This window comes from Aythya marila (assembly GCF_965140915.1).
Source record: "Aythya marila genome assembly, chromosome: 2".
Taxonomy (NCBI): Eukaryota; Metazoa; Chordata; class Aves; order Anseriformes; family Anatidae; genus Aythya; species Aythya marila.
In genome coordinates, this window is record NC_139043.1 from 142,244,460 (window position 1) to 142,264,081 (window position 19,622).

Consider the following 19,622-nt stretch of genomic DNA (forward strand, 5'->3'; position numbering starts at 1 on the left):
TTTAATTTCTTTATAACAATAGATTTAATACAAAACACATTTTTATTGTAATAAAAAAATAAATAAAGGAAGCAATATGCATTTGAAAATTCTGCCAAACAAGGCAATGTTTGTTTATTCTTAACAAGAACATCTAATATATTTTTATGTTGGTATAGGCTTTTTATGCGTATTACATTTAGATATACATGTGAGTGTATAAAAAATGACTGTGATTTCGATTGTCCTAACTATAAAGGTCTTTGTATCTGGTCCATCAGACTAGAAATGAGATTTCTGTGGAGGAGCTCTGTATGTTATTATTCCTTTTTTGTTGTTCTTTGACTAATCATTGTGATATTTTTTTTTTCTTGTTACAGGAGGTAGCTTTTTTTTTTTTTTTTTTTCATGTTTCTGAAAAACATTATTTTTACCTTGCATTGGTGCTCTTCCTGTAGTCTAAATACAATAGAAAGGGTTAGTGTCTTCCTCAAAGACCAAACAATTCAATTTTCTGAATAACCATTGATATGCAGTCATTAATTTTGTTGGAAACTAGCCTCCCATTGACTTTCAGAAAAGTTGGCCTTAAGAGAACAAGAGACTTGAGGAATCTTTAGACTCAAGTTTCTTCAATGCTGAGCTTCCTTGCCAATGGGGTTGCACAAACATTTTGAGCTCATCCAAACCTTAGTGAAATGTGTCTATTGCTTTCACAGTTCTTAGGTTCAGCATTTTCAGTGACCATATACAAGGCAGTAACTATATTACTGAAAGTAACAGATATTTCTTTAAAATTATGTACCACCTCTTTCAATAATATGAAACAATATAATGAACTTGACACATTAATAAAGATTGCAAATCTGTAGAAAGTAATAGATTTCATTGAACACACAAGCTCAGTACATTGATAACAGAATGTCAGAATCATCACCGAACCAAATCTAGTACTACCCATTTTTAATAGTATTTTGTTACCATCCTGCTAGGAGGTATGTGAAACAAGTAAAAAGTCTTAAATTTGCTTTTCGGTTGCCTGATAGACAAAAAGATTTTGTATTTTATCAGTACCAGGATTGACTTTGATCAGAACACCAAAGATAGGGAAGTTAGTGATTGCCAAAAACAAGAACAAGTGATAACACTTCCCGAACTACAGAAACGTCTTCGGATTCCTTAGCCTGTCCCAGGAGAGGAGAATGTGAGAAGGCTTCTCTGCCAGACATAGTCATATTGTTAGTCCTTCAAGGAGTAAGGACAAAAAGGATCACCAAACTTGCAGTGTCCTCCTAGTGGCTATTGCAAATAGGTCCTCTTATAGGTTTACTAACTCCACCTTGAAAGCAGGTAGGTGTGTGTTCATGCTATTTTTATTGGAAGAGTGTTTAAAAAGTTGATTGCTGCAACCACTAGAAAGTCTAGCTTCTAGATTAAATTTTCTAAAGACCTAGCTAGATATATAGCCTACATAGATGAATGTATAAAAACATTGTAATATAATATAAGACCATATGAACCTTACAGAGTTATTGTCTTTCCACTAAGATAATACTGCAGTAACTTTTCATCTTATTGCAAAGGAATACATTGCAGCAGGAGGTAAACTGGGTGGAAAATAACTTTCCTGTTCCAGGAAAGTTTTTGAAATTGCAAAATTCACATTCTACACTGAGCCAAACCCAAGACCTTTTTTTTTTATTTATTTATTTATTTATTTTTTTTGTATTTTTTCCATGGGAAAATAAGAAGAAAACATGATTGGAATAGCTGCAAGTCCAGTAATTTTGGACCTTCCTCTGGGACATGGGAAACGTAGGTCCAAGTCTATGCTGTGAAGTAATCTAAATAGGGACTTGAATTTCATTCTCCTACATCCTGGGAGATGCACATAACCGTCAGGTTACTAGTGGTTCTGGCTCAATCTCTTTTGATCAGAAATTCCACAACAGATTCCAAGAAACCTTTCCTGTCTAAACGGCATGTACTTTCCACAGAAAGGCTGGGTATTGATGGACTGACGTTTTGTAACAAGAAATCACTTTGCTGAGGAAAAAAAATAAAAAAATCAAATCAAATCAATCTAACTGGAGATACCAGCTCTTAGATGTAATGAAAAATTATGTTCTTTACCACACTCAGTCCTTAGTGTTTTGGTGGCCCACTGTGCCAGAATAGCTGGGTTAGTCTTTGTGTTCTGATCATTTTACCAATTTGGGTAATTATTTTCCCCCCATCTAAGTTTAATCTTACATTTCAATTGGATACAGGATTATTCTTCATTTTATGACTTAAACTATAATGTACTGTTGTTTTGTACTGTTAAACAGCTGCTTAGCTCTGTGAAAATAAGAACCATGTGTTCCACCCCAGAGGTGGCTGGCATTTCAGTGGTAAATGAATTCATCCTTGCTTTTTAAACTGTTTTTGGATTCAAGTGTTATGTAGATATAAGATATTTATTGTTTCAGTTTTATTAAGCTTTGCTCCCAGCTAAGAGGACCAGAGCCAGAGTCTGGAGAAAGGACCACCCCTTATGATCAATAATAGGTCAACATAGGATTCAAAAAATTCCTCCATGGTAGGTAACTAAAAACACATTAGACAAAAAAAGTGTCTTCAGACAACTAGGCCTACAAGTGAAGGAAAAGCACAACAGACTTCTGTTTCCAGAAAACATGGCATCATCAATCATGATAATCATCATGGTAATCTAGATAATCCAAAGACCTTTGATTCAGGAACTTGTAACTTGCAAGACATGCAGAGTCAAGATGTAAAAGGCAGCAATCATATCAACAGTATGAGTCTTCTTCTTCAACATCAGAACATGTATAATTACTGCACATAGCATTCCTCAGAAATTTTGTTCTTCTCATGCAAAAGGCCTCCATAGAAATCTTTTGAGCCTCCATAGGAAGTCATCCTGAGGAATGGAGCTTAGAGCTTCTGAATTCCTTGTGTCAAAAGTGTTATCAACAGATTACTTTTCTCTGTTCCAGTTGCATCTATTTAAATTAGTATTACTAATAAACCAAAGGCCTTCAAAATTATAGAAATTTTCATTGACTTCAATGAAAATTAAATTAACCCCATAGGATATGCCAGACTTAACCTGCAATAAATCTAAATAATTGAGAATTTTCAATAATGTCTCCCCCCAGACATTTCCTGAAATACTGAAACCAGGAAAAGCGATAGGAAGATCATTATATAATGGGTCCTTGCAATAATACAGAGATGGACCATAACAACAACGTGCATTTGCATTTAAGAGCAGGGAAGTTCGGGTCATAAGGTACCATAATGCAAAGTGTCAATGGCAGTTTTCAAGTATGTTTTGGCACAAACACAAACACAGCTAACATCAACAGCCAACTCTTCTGCAGATGCAGAAGTAAGTGCTGGGACACTTCATCCTCTGCTGGAGTGAGGGACTGCTCAAGGCAACATGTTCCATGGCAGAGAGATTCTTTGTGTGCTGGCAGCTCTGGCTGGCTGCAAGGCCAGCTATAAGTATTCAGACTTGGCATCTGTGACTGGTCAGGATAAAACAGCAAAATACAGTTTGGTGAAGGAACTGTGTGTGACACTAAAAGGAAGGAGAGAAATAGAGTAAAAAAGAGACTGTCTGCCTTTTTTTTTTTTTTTTTTTTTTTTTTCCTAGAGAATTAAGCAAAAGCAGAAATTACACACTTAAAAAGCAGAAATTGAAACAAGTCTCATCAATTGCTACTCCTTAAAAGAAGGCTATTTCTACATTTTAAACTTCTAATCAACTGATTACACTAGGCATGACGTAAAAATATTTTTTGCTTTATGAAATACATCTAGCACAGCACGTTAGTCAGTTCAGTTGAAAACTCACATGAGGGTGATAAGAAACACCATCACTTTTCTTCCTTTTAGCAAAGTATGCTTTCATCATACCCATTATTTTCTAGAAGCCACTAATAATAGACCAGACTTAATTTACTGCACTTTATTTAGATTTAATTCCATAGGTATTCCTGACTTCACAGAATTGTTAAATTTAAGATTATCTGTATTTTCAATCTGTAATTTCCTCAATCAATTTGGAAAGAAGAGCCCATGTTTCTGGAAATCTCATGCTACACAAACCACTCATTCTGAAAGAGGCTTTAATACACCCAGCTGTGAAATCAGTCAGTTGTATCCTATCTCAGTAGTCCTCAAACTGTGTTCAGTGGTCAACTTATGGTTCATAAGGCAACAACAAATCCTGAGGTGTTGATCTCCAAAATTGTGTTAAAAAATATTTTATATTTTCAATTGACTATACACAGAGTCCACAAAAATGGCAAAGGGCATGTTACCCAAAGACATTGCAGCCCATTGACCTATTCGTTAAAAGACAGAAGGCAAAATTGCGGTTCTGTATAATAATCTGTGTACATCTAGAAAAATGTATCTAATAGTCACAGATATTTGTAAGCTGTATGTATATATAAGGGTTGATTCCATTTACAGTTGTGCAATGTCATTAACTCAAATGGATTTGTATAGCTTTAACTGGGGGCAGAATCTGTCACAGATAATATTATTGAAATGTTTGGAAACATCTTCACATACTGTTTATTTTTATTTTACAAAGAACAATGTGGTTCTCTGTTCCAGTTTCAAATCAAAAGTAGTAGGGTGCAACTCTTCTTACATCAATGGAGTCGCAATTACTTACAGCAGGTCTGAATTTATCCCTGTGAATCTATATTCATTTAGCCTTTCTCCCCTGGGGAGAGGAAGAGGGAAGAAAAATGTGACAGATATTTGTCATATTGCCTAATGCACTACTGGAAGAAGATCAGATGCTATGCTGATGAGTATGGTATAAATGAACCTTTAAAGAAACTGAAATGTTCACCAACAAACATAAAAAGAGTCTTCAGACTACTTTTCCTTCTTCACTGAAGGACTGCCACTGTAAAACCATCTATAAGGTTGATGGTGTTTGATAACCAGACACCTGCTCTGTATTTTTCTCCATGATCTATATGAAGTCAGCAACACAACTTACTCTGAATGGTGATTTGTATTCCTGACTGAGTAGCAATTAGTTCCTTTTTCATGTAGTGCCTTTTTTAAGACAACTAAGTAGATGTCTTCTTAATTTTCTCATTACTAGGTAGATGAAAATATTCATCTCATCTGTGAATACTAATTATTCTTCATTTTAAATGAGATAATGTCAGTAAGAATAAGTGAGAGTTATCCTTATTTATATTTTCTTCCATAGCAAGTTTGGCATATTTGATGCAATATTTTCAAAATGTATTTCTAAAGTAGGTACTTTTTTTTTTTTTTTTTTTTTTTTTTTTCCCCTGTCTTCCCTATCTCTCCAAATCAGTGATTATTTCTCTGTTTAGGACAGTGCTATGAATGAAATGCTATATATATAATAACATGAAAGGGAAATGAAACTGATGAGAAAAAAAATGGAGTTTTTTCTCATCTAATATGATTTACAGTCTGGAAAGAACTAATGTTACCTGTGTTGACTGCAGTCTGGAAAACTGGTTAAACTATTGATAACAGCTGAAGTAAATTACTTGTGTTGTTCCATTCTGTTCTGACTTTATTCTCAATCACTCATTATTTTTGTAAATAGATCCTGTCTCTGTAAAAGTGAACAAAAAATATGGTACTACCTCAGTATGATCCTACAGGGTGTGAAGTGACCTTAAGCTTCCTGCTTAATCTCAGCATTTTACAGCACACAATGGAAAAAGGAGACCAGCCAGATTATACTTATTATTTACAACTGTAGTCCAAAAATTTTGAGTGTGGGAATTAAATCATGCAGAACTGAGATAGGACAAAGCCAGCTCTTCACATCTAAACAGTATTAAATTTGAGAAGAAATTCTGATATTTATCTGAGAGCTATTTCATTTACACACTCTCACCACCAAAACCAAAACATTTCAAAAGATAGCATATAGCATCTTCACCTAACAAAACCAAAGCCAAAAGCTATTTATTTTAACATAATAGTCTTTCCTATCCAAGCATAAGTCCTACACCTTTGTCTGATAGGACTCACAGATATTTAAAGCATTTGATTTTATGAGAAGCCCTTTGTCTTTATAATACCGCCTTGTTTCCTGTCTTCTTCCACCCCACCCCAAAAATAAACAAACAAAAATCTTAAGGCTTATGAAATTTTCCATTAACACATCTTCCCAGCATGGTGTTCCACATGGCTTACTGTTATTAATTGTGTCCATGTGAGTAGGCACAATCATTAGAATAACAGCGACAAGGTGGCTTTTATTCTTGAGGCTCATTGAAAAAATTACATCACTGTTATCAGTGTTAGGTGACTGCCTGGCATGTCAAAATAAAGACTGTAACCAAGAAGGCAGAGGTCAGGCTGTTCTGTGATTATACAGAATGTCAAAATGATTCTACAGGATTTATCAAATAAAAAGATATTCTTTAATGCTTCATCAATATTCTTCCTAATTTTAAATGCATACGATTAAACAACAGCAACAACAACCAGTGACTTATAATGCCTTGTATGAGGAACAAATTTTCAGTAAGGAGTTAGGTGAATGAAATGCAGTTATACATGTAGAAGTCCACCTGAGCATGTTCCATCAGCATATTCCATCTTTTGCTGTCACTGGTCATGCAAATGCAAATGGCCATAAGTATAGAGATGGTGGCACCGTATTCCCTTAATTGCCTTCCCATGGCAGAAGTTCAATACTCACTTAAAGAGATTATTATTATTGACCAAGACACCAATCTCACTTTAATACCTAGGTCTCCCTTGAAAATCTTCCTACCCCAAATAGATCTGTCTAGATAATACTTATGAACTCTAGCAAGACCATACTGTAATTAAAAAGGAAGAAAACTAATTAAGTTCAAATGAAAGGTCTGAAATATTTGACAGAATTAGAGAAGATTCAGCATTCTGTTTGAATGATTGATCAGTAGGTTCTTCTCCCTACCCTCAATATTGTATTAGCTCTGTCAAACAAATTTTGAAAGATTGCAAGCTAGACCAAAATTTATTATGCAGCACTGAAAGTTGGAAAAGAGGACAAATTAGGAATTATTATGCAGGTTGTTTTAACGCTGAGGGAATATGTGTCCACAAATATTTAACCTCAGACTTAAAACAAGCAGGAAGGCAATGAAACATATGAAGTCGATGATCCACCTCATGTTAGAACATCAGTTTGCAAATATTCTTGGGTGTGAACATGATATTTAAACTAGAAAATGACCGAGTTTTCATTCAGCTGTCAAACTACAGGTCGGCTATAATTTTCTCTGATATCCTATCTTGGGAAGATTCTCACTAGAGACCTGAATGCAATAAATAAAAGGAAAGATATCAGTGGGGGAGATTACAGACTGTATAAGGCCATTTGTGGTTATCCTAAGCTAGTAAGTGAATTTAAGAGAATTGTGTCTTCCTGACTTATATAGATGTTAGCTTTCTTGGAAACTAGAATTTGGGTTAGGTGGAGACTACTTTTGCCCTGCATAGCAGGTCTGTCTTGTTTCTTCCCATTAGTCAATTTGCTCTTTGGAAGGATCTAATGTTTTACAGTTATGTCTTTGAAATGTGTTTTGAATAAAGCTCCAGCCAAGAATGTTGTGTATGTCATTTGTGGGGAAAAGCTAAAGACTGCAGGAGCCTGCCATGGTTATGTAACTTGCTTATTTTTATATCTGTTAACTACTGCTTTTGTTAATAAAGTTTATAACAAAAAGTTTTATAGATTTATAAAAAACTAATAATTTGAAAAACAGTCACATATTTTGGCATTTTATATGAAGGTTCAACTGTACAAATTTTGCAAATAAAAAACAAAATCCCAGATGATTAACAAAATATGTGTTTATTTAAACATACAAATAAATACATTTTAAGGGGTTTTTACTTAGAAAAATCTGAATTCAATATTTGCCTTGCAAGACTTACTTAGAAATCTGAGCCATGCCTTTGGAACTCTTAATGCACAGCAAAACAAAGAGAATGGAGTTTCCAAAACTGGAAGGCATATAGGATGACACTTGAGACAATAGGGATATTTCCCAGAAGAAACATGAAAAGGTATAAACTGAACTAAGACAGTCTGTACCCTTTTTTTGCGCCATGGTATTAATCTCATACTGTAATCTGTGAAAGCCTAAAGATAGATCAGGAATGATACATCTAGTAAATATGTTCCTCCCACTATTTCGACTGACAGAGCCATGTGCCTGGATTAAGAAAATGTGAAGTCTCATCTACCCAACATGAAGCAAACATTTATGTTATCACTAACTCTATAAGTCTAAATAAATCCATGGAATTTACAGGCAAAAATGAATGTGATTTCCTTCTTAAAATGTGAGAACCATGACTCAAAATACCATTTGTGGAACACATTTTTTTATCTCAGCACCTTAGAATATTAGAGCAGCTCCACACCTACTCCAAAGAGGAACATGCACAGTCATGAAACAAAACAAAACAAAACAAAACAAAACAAAACAAAAAAGCATGCTAAAATAAGAACATATCAAAACTGGGGTACTCTAAAGTCAATGTTGTTATTATCACAAGCCCACAAGGTCTGTTACAGAATCTTCTGTATGTTACTACTTAAATCAGAGAAAAAGAAACTTGTCTTACTGGCAGTGCACACCATACTGAAATCTAAACAATATCTAATTTAGAGAAAATGGACAACATCACTGGAGTACAGTTGCCATATTTTTGCATACTTAGACAAAATCATAGAATCATAGAATGCTTTGGTTTGGAAGGGACCTTAAAGATCATCTAACTGCACTCCCCTCCCCCTCTCCTCCCCACCCCCGGACAAGCTCAACTTCCACTAGATCAGATTGCTCAAAGCCCCATCCAACCTGGCCTTGAACAGTTCCAGAGGTATCCACAACTTCTCTGGGCAACAAGTTCCACTGCCTCACCACCACTTGAGTAAAGAATTTCTTCCTTATATCTAATCTAAAAGTACCCTCTTTTAGTTTAAAAACATTACTCCTTGTGCTATGTCTCCCTGAAAAAGAGTCCCTCCCTAGCTTTCATGTTAGCCTCTCTCAGGTACTGGAAGGCTGCTATAAGGTCTCCCCAGAACCTTCTCTTCTTCAAGCTGAACAACCCCGTCTCACTGAACAACTCCATCTCTCTCACAGGAGAGGTGCTCCAGCACTTTGATCATCTTCAGGGCCCTCCTCTGGACTCACTTGAACAGCTCCATGTCTGTCGTGTGCTAGGGTTCCCAGAGCTACAGTACACAGTACTCCAGGTGGGGCACACAAGAGCAGAGTAGAGTTAGAGAATTACCTCCTCCAACATGTTGGCCATGCTTCTTTTGATGCAGCCCAAGATACAGTTGGCTTTCTGGGCTGCAAGTGCACATTGATGCCTTATGTCAAGGTTTTCATCCACCTGTACCTCCAAGTCCTTCTCCTCAGGGCTGCTCTCAATCCATTCTCCACCCAGCCTGTACTTGTGCTTGGGATTGCCCCAACCCAGGTGCAAGCCTGTCAAGGTCTCTCTGGAACCTTGGAACATGACTAACTCATCCCAGTGTATGACATTCATCTTGACTCTGAAGCCAGCCTGTTTGCATCAAGGTTGGAGCATGTCAGGAGCAAGGTTGGGAATCAGTTGTCATCTAAATTAGGAAGCAGCATTATACTGTGCATTATGTACATCTTTTTCTATGGTTAGATTTTGATCAGCACTATAGAGACCTTCCTGAATTCACAAATAATCTGTTAGTTTCTTCAAAGACTTTAAATCATAAGTCATAAATAAGTTCTCATTCCTAAAAATGCATCTGAAATTTGGAATTTCACTAAATGGTTAAAAAGTCATGATAAATTTAGATGAGAGGTTTAGGATTACAGATTTTATTCAGATTTGCAGTAGCTCTGTGGAAATTCTTTCTAATATAGCTTTAGACAGAACAACAACAACAACAACAACAAACTTTTAAAAAGTTTCTGTAAATAACAAACATATGATTTGCCTGACTCATGTCTATTTTAAACACTAAAGTATATATTACCCATTTCAAACAAAAGCAGACTGCTCTAGAAACTGGGTTTCACATGCATCTTCAACCTTCCAAAGATTGATCAAAAGTGACCTCAATGTACCTACAGTAGACAAAAACAAAAGCAAAACAAAACACTACAAAAAGCAAAGTCTCAAGTTATTTAACATTAAAATTAAAACACAGTTAATAATAAAGAATTATTTATTAAGTATGACAAATCATTTTTTATTGAAGTAACCTCAACTAACACCCAGATTCTAAAAACCTCTGCTTTTCTCCGTGTTCAGATAAGGTTTTAGATTTAAACCTTATGGAAAGGAGAAGAAGCAGTCTGTCCGAGTGCTGATGATAATCCGAGAATGAATGTTTGGCAGGCCAAATCATGGAGTATTTCTTTTGTCTTCATTTGTGCTACCTTTCAATTTTCCTTTCTACTTTTCCAATGATGCCAGTCTTAATATCCTATTAATTACTTTCTACCTCCATCTCTTTCACCTCCACACCACACTGTTAATTTTATGCATATATATATGTTCTTCCAGAATCTGACTTTCTTCAAATCCTTCACCAAAACCTATTTCAGTTGGAACACCAGAAGATCCTTCCTAATGATAATGTTTTATTTACCAAGAAGTGTCATCGTACATATGTGACTAGCATGAGTCATCATATGATCAGATTCTTGACAACCACTCTTTATGCTTTTGCCATATCCTGTGTCTGTCTAATAGCAGACTGCGAGATCTTCAGGTCAGATGTTTCGTCCCTTTACCCATTTCTCTACAAAATTAAGCGCACTCTTTAACAATAATCACTGAATAATGGGACCTCCTAAGCTTATTTGTCCAGTCAGTGTACTAGAATGCAATACAAGTTTCTTAACACAGACTTTGAATAATAATCAAAGTATGTGACTATATAAATAACACAATCAAAATGTAATTTTACAACTATGAGAATTTTTAAGAAATTTTAACTTGCTATGTAAAATCTCGTGATAACTTCATTTAGATAAGGGCTTCATGTGATATAAATTGCAAAATCTGCTCTAATAACTCATTTTAAGGAATGATAGAAGATGCTTTTCAAAAAGTCATTTGCAAAAGAAGGATCTACTCTGATAATCCTGGAATACATCTTGGATTTAACACAACAAAGAAACACACAGTGAGTTCATATTAGAAGCCAAAGACTTTAATTATGAAACAGAGCTTGAATGAGGGGTATGTCTTGTTTATTACCTGAAGAAGAGCAATTAATGGAAGTATATGAAGAATGCACTTAGCCAACATCAGCACAGAGGAGAGGCTACAAATGAATGAATAAGTTTAAAATGTTTATTAAAGAAGATGTTTTGGAAATGCACAGGCATGTGCTTTTGACCTAACTAGACAAATACTTTCTGCCTGCCATCACTTAAATTGTTCCTACCTAATACTCACCTATCCATGGCTAGTTTAGATGGTGAATTGCTTAGAAGACAGACTATGCTAAGTAAATGGTAAATAATAATTATAAATACACACTGAAACAGAAGAAACCTGCAATGGAGAGGATTAGGTATTTGAGGCTGCCACAAGCACAGCCACAGGGTGACATTTCCAGCAATATGCCATATTTATCATGTTTTCAATAATAAAATGATATTCATGTAATATCTTCAAGCTTATCTTTTTCAGGATAAACCAGTTATCCACAGTACATGGGTTTATCCTGGCTTCTGGGCCTAATTATCACATCATATATGTAAATCATTCCTGACTTAATACTGCAGCTGTACATTAAAAGGGAAAAATATAGAGTAACGTGTTCCCTTGGGATAATATGTATGAACTGGAGTTCTGCCTAATTAACCTGATGTCTGAAAGGTTAAAGGGGTGGTGGTGGTGATTATTCTCACTATAACTTTAAAGGTGTTTATTCATAGTGTACTGAAATAGCTATTGTGTATAGGTGTCATTGCCCTCTACTGGATCAAATCAAAACATCTCATCTAAATACCTCATGGGGTTGTTAGAAGTCTTTCTAGAAATTGTCCCCAATTTAAAAACAAAAACAAAAAGTATGAAGCCCACATTTTTAGGCAACGAAACTTTTGAATTTTATTCCTGCAAGGACTCCTAATGGCCTAAGCAGACTAATGGATGCACAAAATACATAGAAAATAATACAGTAAAGAAACCCCCTAAATTGTCATGCTTGTATCAGAAACAGTGTGACCAGCAGGGCTAGGGAGGTGATCGTCCCCCTGTACTCGGCTCTGGTGAGGCCGCACCTCGAGTACTGTGTTCAGTTTTGGGCCCCTCACTACAAGAAGGACATCGAGGTGCTTGAGCAGGTGCAGAGAAGGGCAACGAAGCTGGTGAGGGGCCTGGAGAACAAGTCCTACGAGGAGCAGCTGAGGGAGCTGGGCTTGTTCAGCCTGGAGAAAAGGAGGCTCAGGGGCGACCTTATCGCTCTCTATAGGTACCTCAAGGGAGGCTGTAGCGAGGTGGGGGTTGGTCTGTTCTCCCACGTGCCTGGTGACAGGACGAGGGGGAATGGGCTAAAGTTGCGCCAGGGGAGTTTTAGGTTAGATGTTAGGAAGAACTTCTTTACTGAAAGGGTTGTTAGGCATTGGAACGGGCTGCCCAGGGAAGTGGTGGAGTCACCATCCCTGGAAGTCTTCAAAAGACGTTTAGATGTAGAGCTCAGGGATATGGTTTAGTGGGGACTGCTAGCGTTAGGTCAGAGGTTGGACTCGATGATCTTGAGGTCTCTTCCAACCTAGAAATTCTGTGATTCTGTAATTCTGTGCATTTCAATCTCCATGACTATCACTTAAGTATATATTAACACTAATTCATTTTCTGTTCTTCTCTGGACATATAAAAGCTGTACTCTTCTGCAACTAGCATTCCAGTTTGGAGTTATGTTTCATCATCCATCGACTACTCTCTTTTTGTCTTCATTGTTTCATTCTTCAAGCCACTGAATCCTTATATCTTGTGCATAGATGTGTCACATTCTCAGAAGATTGCCCTGTTATTTTCATTCTGTCTCTCCAGAAGCATTTCTGATTTCTGCTTGTCTTCAGATTCAATCCACACAACTAGATCAATAATTGCTTTTGTTGCTTCTCAGTCTTAATTTGCCTTTGGGCTTTTTCATCATTGGTTTTTGAAATAAGTTTAAAGCTCTTTCTACTATGTTAATGAGTCTGTGCTCCAAAATGACCTCCTTGTGAGGGACACCATCTATTTATTCTTTCAATTTCTTTGACATAAAAAAATCCAGAAAACAAGGAAGGTGAAAACATAACAGGCAGATCTTCAGTGACAATTAAATTCAACAGGTTGGAATACAATAATTTTGGGGCAGAAGAAGAGAAAATCTTTCTCACCTCTTACCCTAGTATGGCTCAATTTGCACAATCCTCCTGCTTTATTGGTAAAGCAAATATGAGGTTTGTTTAATTTATACATCTTTTAATTTTGCTAAGTCATAAAGATTATAAAATAAATAAATATATATATAAATAAACATATTTTGTGTTAGCATGGAACAGGTATGACCACTTTGCTTCTCTTCTTCCTAAAATTTCTAACACAAAGAAGTCATGTAAAGTAAGCGTCTTTTCATCAAATGTTTTTAAGGTTAAAAGAATACTTGAGAGCTCATTTGCAAACAGTCAGACCATTGCTTAAATACCAGTAGGTACCCCTGAAAAATACCTAGTATAATTTCTAATTATTGTGGAACAGTTATACACTGTTATACACTGGTTTCTTCTGACCATTCTTTATATCAGTGTCTCTCTGTGTGCTGCAGCTTTCTTCTTTTTTTCCTTATAAAGTTTACAGAAAAACGTGAAGGGCAATCTTGTGTATATTGATGAGACAGATCCAATAAAGTATTGTGGAAGTAGTATGCTTATGTTTTTACACTGAACTGGAAAACCTCTGTATTCTGCATCTGACCTTGATTTCCAGCTTCAGTATGACCTCTTCAAAACTGACTCAACTATTTAGTCATACAGCTACAAAGAATTTCAAGTGGAAATTGTACCTATATCACTTCCACTATTTTAACATTGAGTTGCTGCTGACTATGAGAAAAAGGAATCTTTATTTTCTTAGAAAGAGTGGGGGTGAAAATGAGAAAATGCTCACTATTTTTCATCCACTTAAGCTTTTTTAGAAATTTTTGCAATTCATTCAGATCTGACACTGGCACTGGCTACTTAGCAGATCTCTCCAAGTGATGACTTCATAATCTAAATTTTGCTATGAAATATTTTCAATAAGAATCAAACACAGTTTTTCAGGGGAAAACATCAGAATTTGTCTGTCTTATTTCTACTGATAGGAATCACACTGCCAATCATCAGTTTGAAAAGCAGAAACCTATGATATACACAGTAAAGTTCATCCAGAGTTAACACATTATTCCAAAAAGACAGAATTCCAGACTTTGGCTCTGATTTAAGTTTCCTCAAAATTAAGAAATATTGAGATCCAGAGGTTTGATTCCTGTTTATCTCTAATTGAAAACAGAATGAAAATTTCCCAATATTTCCATTGGGCAACTATGCTTTATCGTGAACATCAAAAAGACACTCAAAATCAGGAAGATGACACACAATAACACAAAATTAAACTGAAATAGATTCAAAGTTCACTTTGGATAAACATTCAAAGTTTATGAAAATTGTCCAAACTATTTGGATCAGCAAAATAGGAACTGATGTCTCAGGCTTTCTGCTTGTTTCTGCTTAATCCAGGCTCGGTCTGAGAAAGAAGAAAAAAAATAGAAAATGAAAAAAAAAAAAAAAAAAGAGAGAGAGAGGGAGAGGGAGAGGGAGAGAGACAGAAATCTAGTAGAAACCTAACAATGTCATTACTAAATTAAAGTTATTCTGTCCATCCATATGATGAGATTTATAAAGTTAATACCATTAAACAACTATTTTTCCACTCATGTTTAAGAAGACAGAGGGTAACTTAGTGAAGTAGAATAAGCAACACAGAAAAGCCTGGCAAGCAGAGCAGTTTGGAGTTGCCACAAAGATGCTCAGCTTCCCCTTTCTTTCAAGAGAGTGACCTCAGGGTCATGCTCTTATGTTATAGTGGATCAGCAACTTTTCAGCATCAAATTATCAACATTTTGTTGCCTCATGTCCTTTCTGTAGTACCATCAATACAATGAGTCTAATTCAATTATGCAGTCGTCTTCTGCATTCAGTGGACAGACTGCATATTGGTTGCTATCCATACATTATTTCCAAGGGTGAGGTTTTATAATTTTTTACAAACATCAAGACCAAAACGTGGATCAAGATATTGCGTATACAAACAAGGCACAAGTCCACTCTTCCATACATTTTGTGGACTATCTAAGAAATTCTTCTGTTTATTACTTTTTTTTTTTTTTTTTCCTCAGGTCATATTCATCCCAGAGCTTATTACATAGAGATGTTTGCTGGAAATGTGAATATGGTGAAGACCTGAAGGCCACTGTTGCAATGAGGGTACCGCGCAAATGAGTTATCAGCAGGAGTATTGTGCAGTGAAAGCAAGAGGGAGGACATCAGTTACAGTCCTTCATCTATACCATTCCTCTTCCTGCTGTCCCAAGAAGCAACCAAGCAGTTAAAAAGTTACTTGAAGCTGGGGTACAAAAATAATAGCAGCTTTGATTAAGGCATGGACAAGCTGAAGTGACTTAAGTGAAAGGCCACCAAGATGGCTTGGGCCAGTGAACTTGGGGCTGTGGGAGCTGAACTGTTTCAGCCTGGAGAAGGGATGGCTTTGGGATAGTCTTAGAAGCAGCCCCCCAGTGCATATGCGGATATTATCAAAAAGATGTAACTAGACTCTTCACAGCAGTGCATGGTGTATGAGACAAGACAGATTCAGACTGGTTATAAAGAAAAGCTTTTTCCCCATGTCAGTCAGGCATTGGAACCAGTTGCCCAATCTGCCTGAAGGGATTAGGTTTTTCATCCTGGAGAAGAGAAGTCTCAGATGGGGCTTCTTCACAATTTTGAAATACTGAAAGTATGACAACAGAGAACAGAGGCTCTCCCTTCACAAGAAGCCATGTGGAGAAAACAAGGCGGCAACAGGTACAAGATGCACTGGCAGAGGTTTCATCTTGATGTAAGAAAGACATTTTTTGCAGTGAGAACAATCAGTTACTGTGACTATCTCTTCAGGGATATGGTAGAATCCCCATCACTGTTAATTTTTATGATGCAATTGGACAGGATTCTAGATAATTTCATCTATGCTCCATTTTCCCATGAATGGTTGGACCTGATGATCTTTCAAGGTCTTTTCCAACCTGGGCGGTTCTATGATTCTAAGACCTGTCTGCTCTGGAGGTGTGCCAACCCCATCCCAGGAGGGTTTCAAACCCCAGCTGGACAAAGACCTGAGCAACCTGGTCTGACCTCAGAGCTGACCCTTCTTGAGCAGGAAATTGGACTCAAGACCTCCTGAAGCACCTTCCAGCCTGAATTAACCTGTGATGCTACAGTACTGTAAGGCTTCTGGAAGATGGCATAAGAGATTCTAAGGCAGTGAATCAACTTTTTGTACTCCTTAAGGAAATATGCCTATTCAAAAAACAGTTTGTTGTTGCCATTTACATATCCTTAGCCCGTTTGAAAAAATAATAAGCAATCCATATGTGCAGATTCGAAAAAACAGTACTGAGTAGAAGGGGAAAGGAATCATCACAGATTTTCTGGGAAACTAAAGCTGTAAAAGAACATACAAAAAGAGCATACTGTTCTGAAGATTTTCTATCTAAAACCAGACATAAATAAGAAAAATAATAATAATAATAATAAAAGTTAAAATAATTTGCCCAAACATGCCTATACTTGAAATTACAGAAAACATCTCCATATTTTGGAGTGAATGTAAGAACCATGATGGAACAGAAGTAATTTTTAGAAGATAATGGCTTGGTGAACAGGTTCTGGGAGCATAAGAATATACATCAACCTGATCTGTGAGCGTGGGAAGCATGGAAGAAACCATAGCAGGCACCAAACATGAGTGCTCATTAGCAAAATTCTGCTTAAAAATGCACTTAAGGAGACACATAACTTTTGAATGTGTTTAAACTACCACTGAGTAAGGAGATCAAGCTTGCTCTTAAATGTTTTCTGAAATCAGGTCAATGAAATTTTGATACATGCATAACTTGAAAATTCAAGAATGGACAGAACTCAAATGTACTGGAGTAAAAGCAGATAAATATCAGAGAAAGAAAAACTGAGCTTGGTAAAACAAGTCTGTAAAAAGGAGAATTGTATTGACAAGATCTATAACTTCCTAAGTGCTTATATTTTAACACTCTGTGCCTTTTAGAAGTATATTCCAGATTCACAACATGAATGTCAAGCAGAAAATCTGTTGATATTTTGGATTGTGACTACCCTTTGAAATAGTGTTTTAAAAAGTTTTAGTAGGTGGTTTGTTTGTTTGTTTGTTTGTTTTCTAAAATATACATGAAACTGAAAAATGTCTCAATTTACTGAATGATCTTTTTGCAAAACACATGAAATCTATAGCAGTGATTTTATCTTCAGTGTAATTTATTTCCAATTTTATTTAATTGCTTTAACAAAGCAAATGACTTAACCAGAAAAATTATGAAAAGAAAATTAAAGCCAAGTTCTTGATGTAAAATGGCTTGTTTTTCAACAGTGTGTTTTTAAAATGGATCAGTTTACCAAGAGATTTAATATTTTTTCAGAGGAGAAGTGAAAATGTTGTTTCCACCTTCCATTTCTAGCTAGATTTGAGACTGACGAGAAGTAAAGAGCATTCAGATACTGGTGGCAGGAGGTAGGAAATATGATGACAAGCTGGAGAAATATACTAAACAACACAGGAGAAGTTGACTGTGATAAGATGGATTAGAAGTATAGCTGTCTCCAGAGCAGGTAAGTGAGCAGAACACAACATGTGAACTAGAAATAAAGGACTAAAAGTGCTGAACTACTGCTGTAATATAGTGGCAAACCAATTCAGCTGTAAAGTAAAATCTTTTGAGATCTAAAACCCTATGAAAACAGGTAAGATTAATAAAATAGAGAAAATAAAGACTCATTATCAATACACTATAGGCCTCTTTCTGAGCTGTTTTGTTTATTCAAGGCTCTGCTCTTTCTGCCTATAAAAGGAAGAAAAAAAGAACAGGAAAAAAAAAAGTCCTTATCAAATCTTTCTCTCTCTGCTCAGGCTGCCAGGGAGTTGTGCGTGCTTCCAGTGAAAGAGAAACTGCAATGCCAAAACTCCTGAGATACACACATCCCCTGGGACCAGCAATAACACAAGGCCAAACACACAGGGGCTTTTCTCACACGGGTACTGCAGTGCCATTCCAGTTCACATATAGAGGAGTGGGAGGGTGTTCAGTTTTGCCCTCCCAAAATGTGTGCCAGTATTGAAGATTTGCCCTACAAAAGAACAGTTGTGTCCCTGCCACTATTTATATTTCAAGACCAGAAAATATATTTGCTTCTTTCTCTAATCCAGCTGTGATTAACTTTTGTCTCCTAATCCTGTTTCTTCAGTAAGATCTACAAGTGAACAAAGGCAGGAGTACATTCAAGAAAGTGGAACTTAAAAGGTGAGTGAGGAAAATGCAGGTTATGGAAGTAAGCACTCAGAGAGGAATTTAGAGATGAAGGACAATGAAGAAAGAAACTGAAGAAACAGAATTAAAGTTTTGTTTATTTGAAATTCTGTTTTTAGAGGGTTGGTAAAAGAATGACATCAACATATTAGGAATTTATTTTTATTAGTAAAGATTAATTTTATGCTGAGTTTTCATATGTTTAGATATTTGTATATAAGTTCAACTATATATAAAAATGTATAAGTATAAATTTAAAAAAAAAAAAGGTAACAAAAAAGTAACTATGTAAATAAAATACCAATAACAGGCATCTTCAGGAAAAATATATTTTATGTGTTTTATTATAATATAAGATACAACTTCTTTTAAAATAATTGGAAATAAGAATTTATAGCACAGAATCATATTTTTATACCATAGAATCATAGAGTCTTTGAGATTGGCAGACAGCTTTAGAGATCAACTACCCCGGCTCAGAGCAGCGTCAGCTAGAGAAGCGTACTCCTGGACTATGTCCAACTGAGTACTGAATATCTGCATATCCTTTCTGGGTAACCTGTTCCTGTGTTCAATCACTCTCAAAGCAATTTTTTTCCTTACTTTTAAGTGGAATTTCTTGTTTTTCCTATTTTTGCCCTTACCTCTTGTCCTGTCACTGGATGTCACTGAGAAAAGCCTGAGTCTATCTTCTTTATCTCCTGCCCACCATCAGTTTTTTTTTTATGTATGCACCAGACCTCCCTGAGCCTTCTTTTTGCAGTGATGGATATTTCCAGCTCTCCCACCTTCTCCTCATAGGAAAGATGCTCCCATGCCTTGATCAGTCTTACAATCTTCTTCTGCACTCATGATATCATCTGGCAGCACCCAAAAGTGTAAATGCTTTTTGACTTCAAATGGAGAATCATAGAATCATAGAATTATAGAATTGTTTTGGTTGGAAAGGACCTTA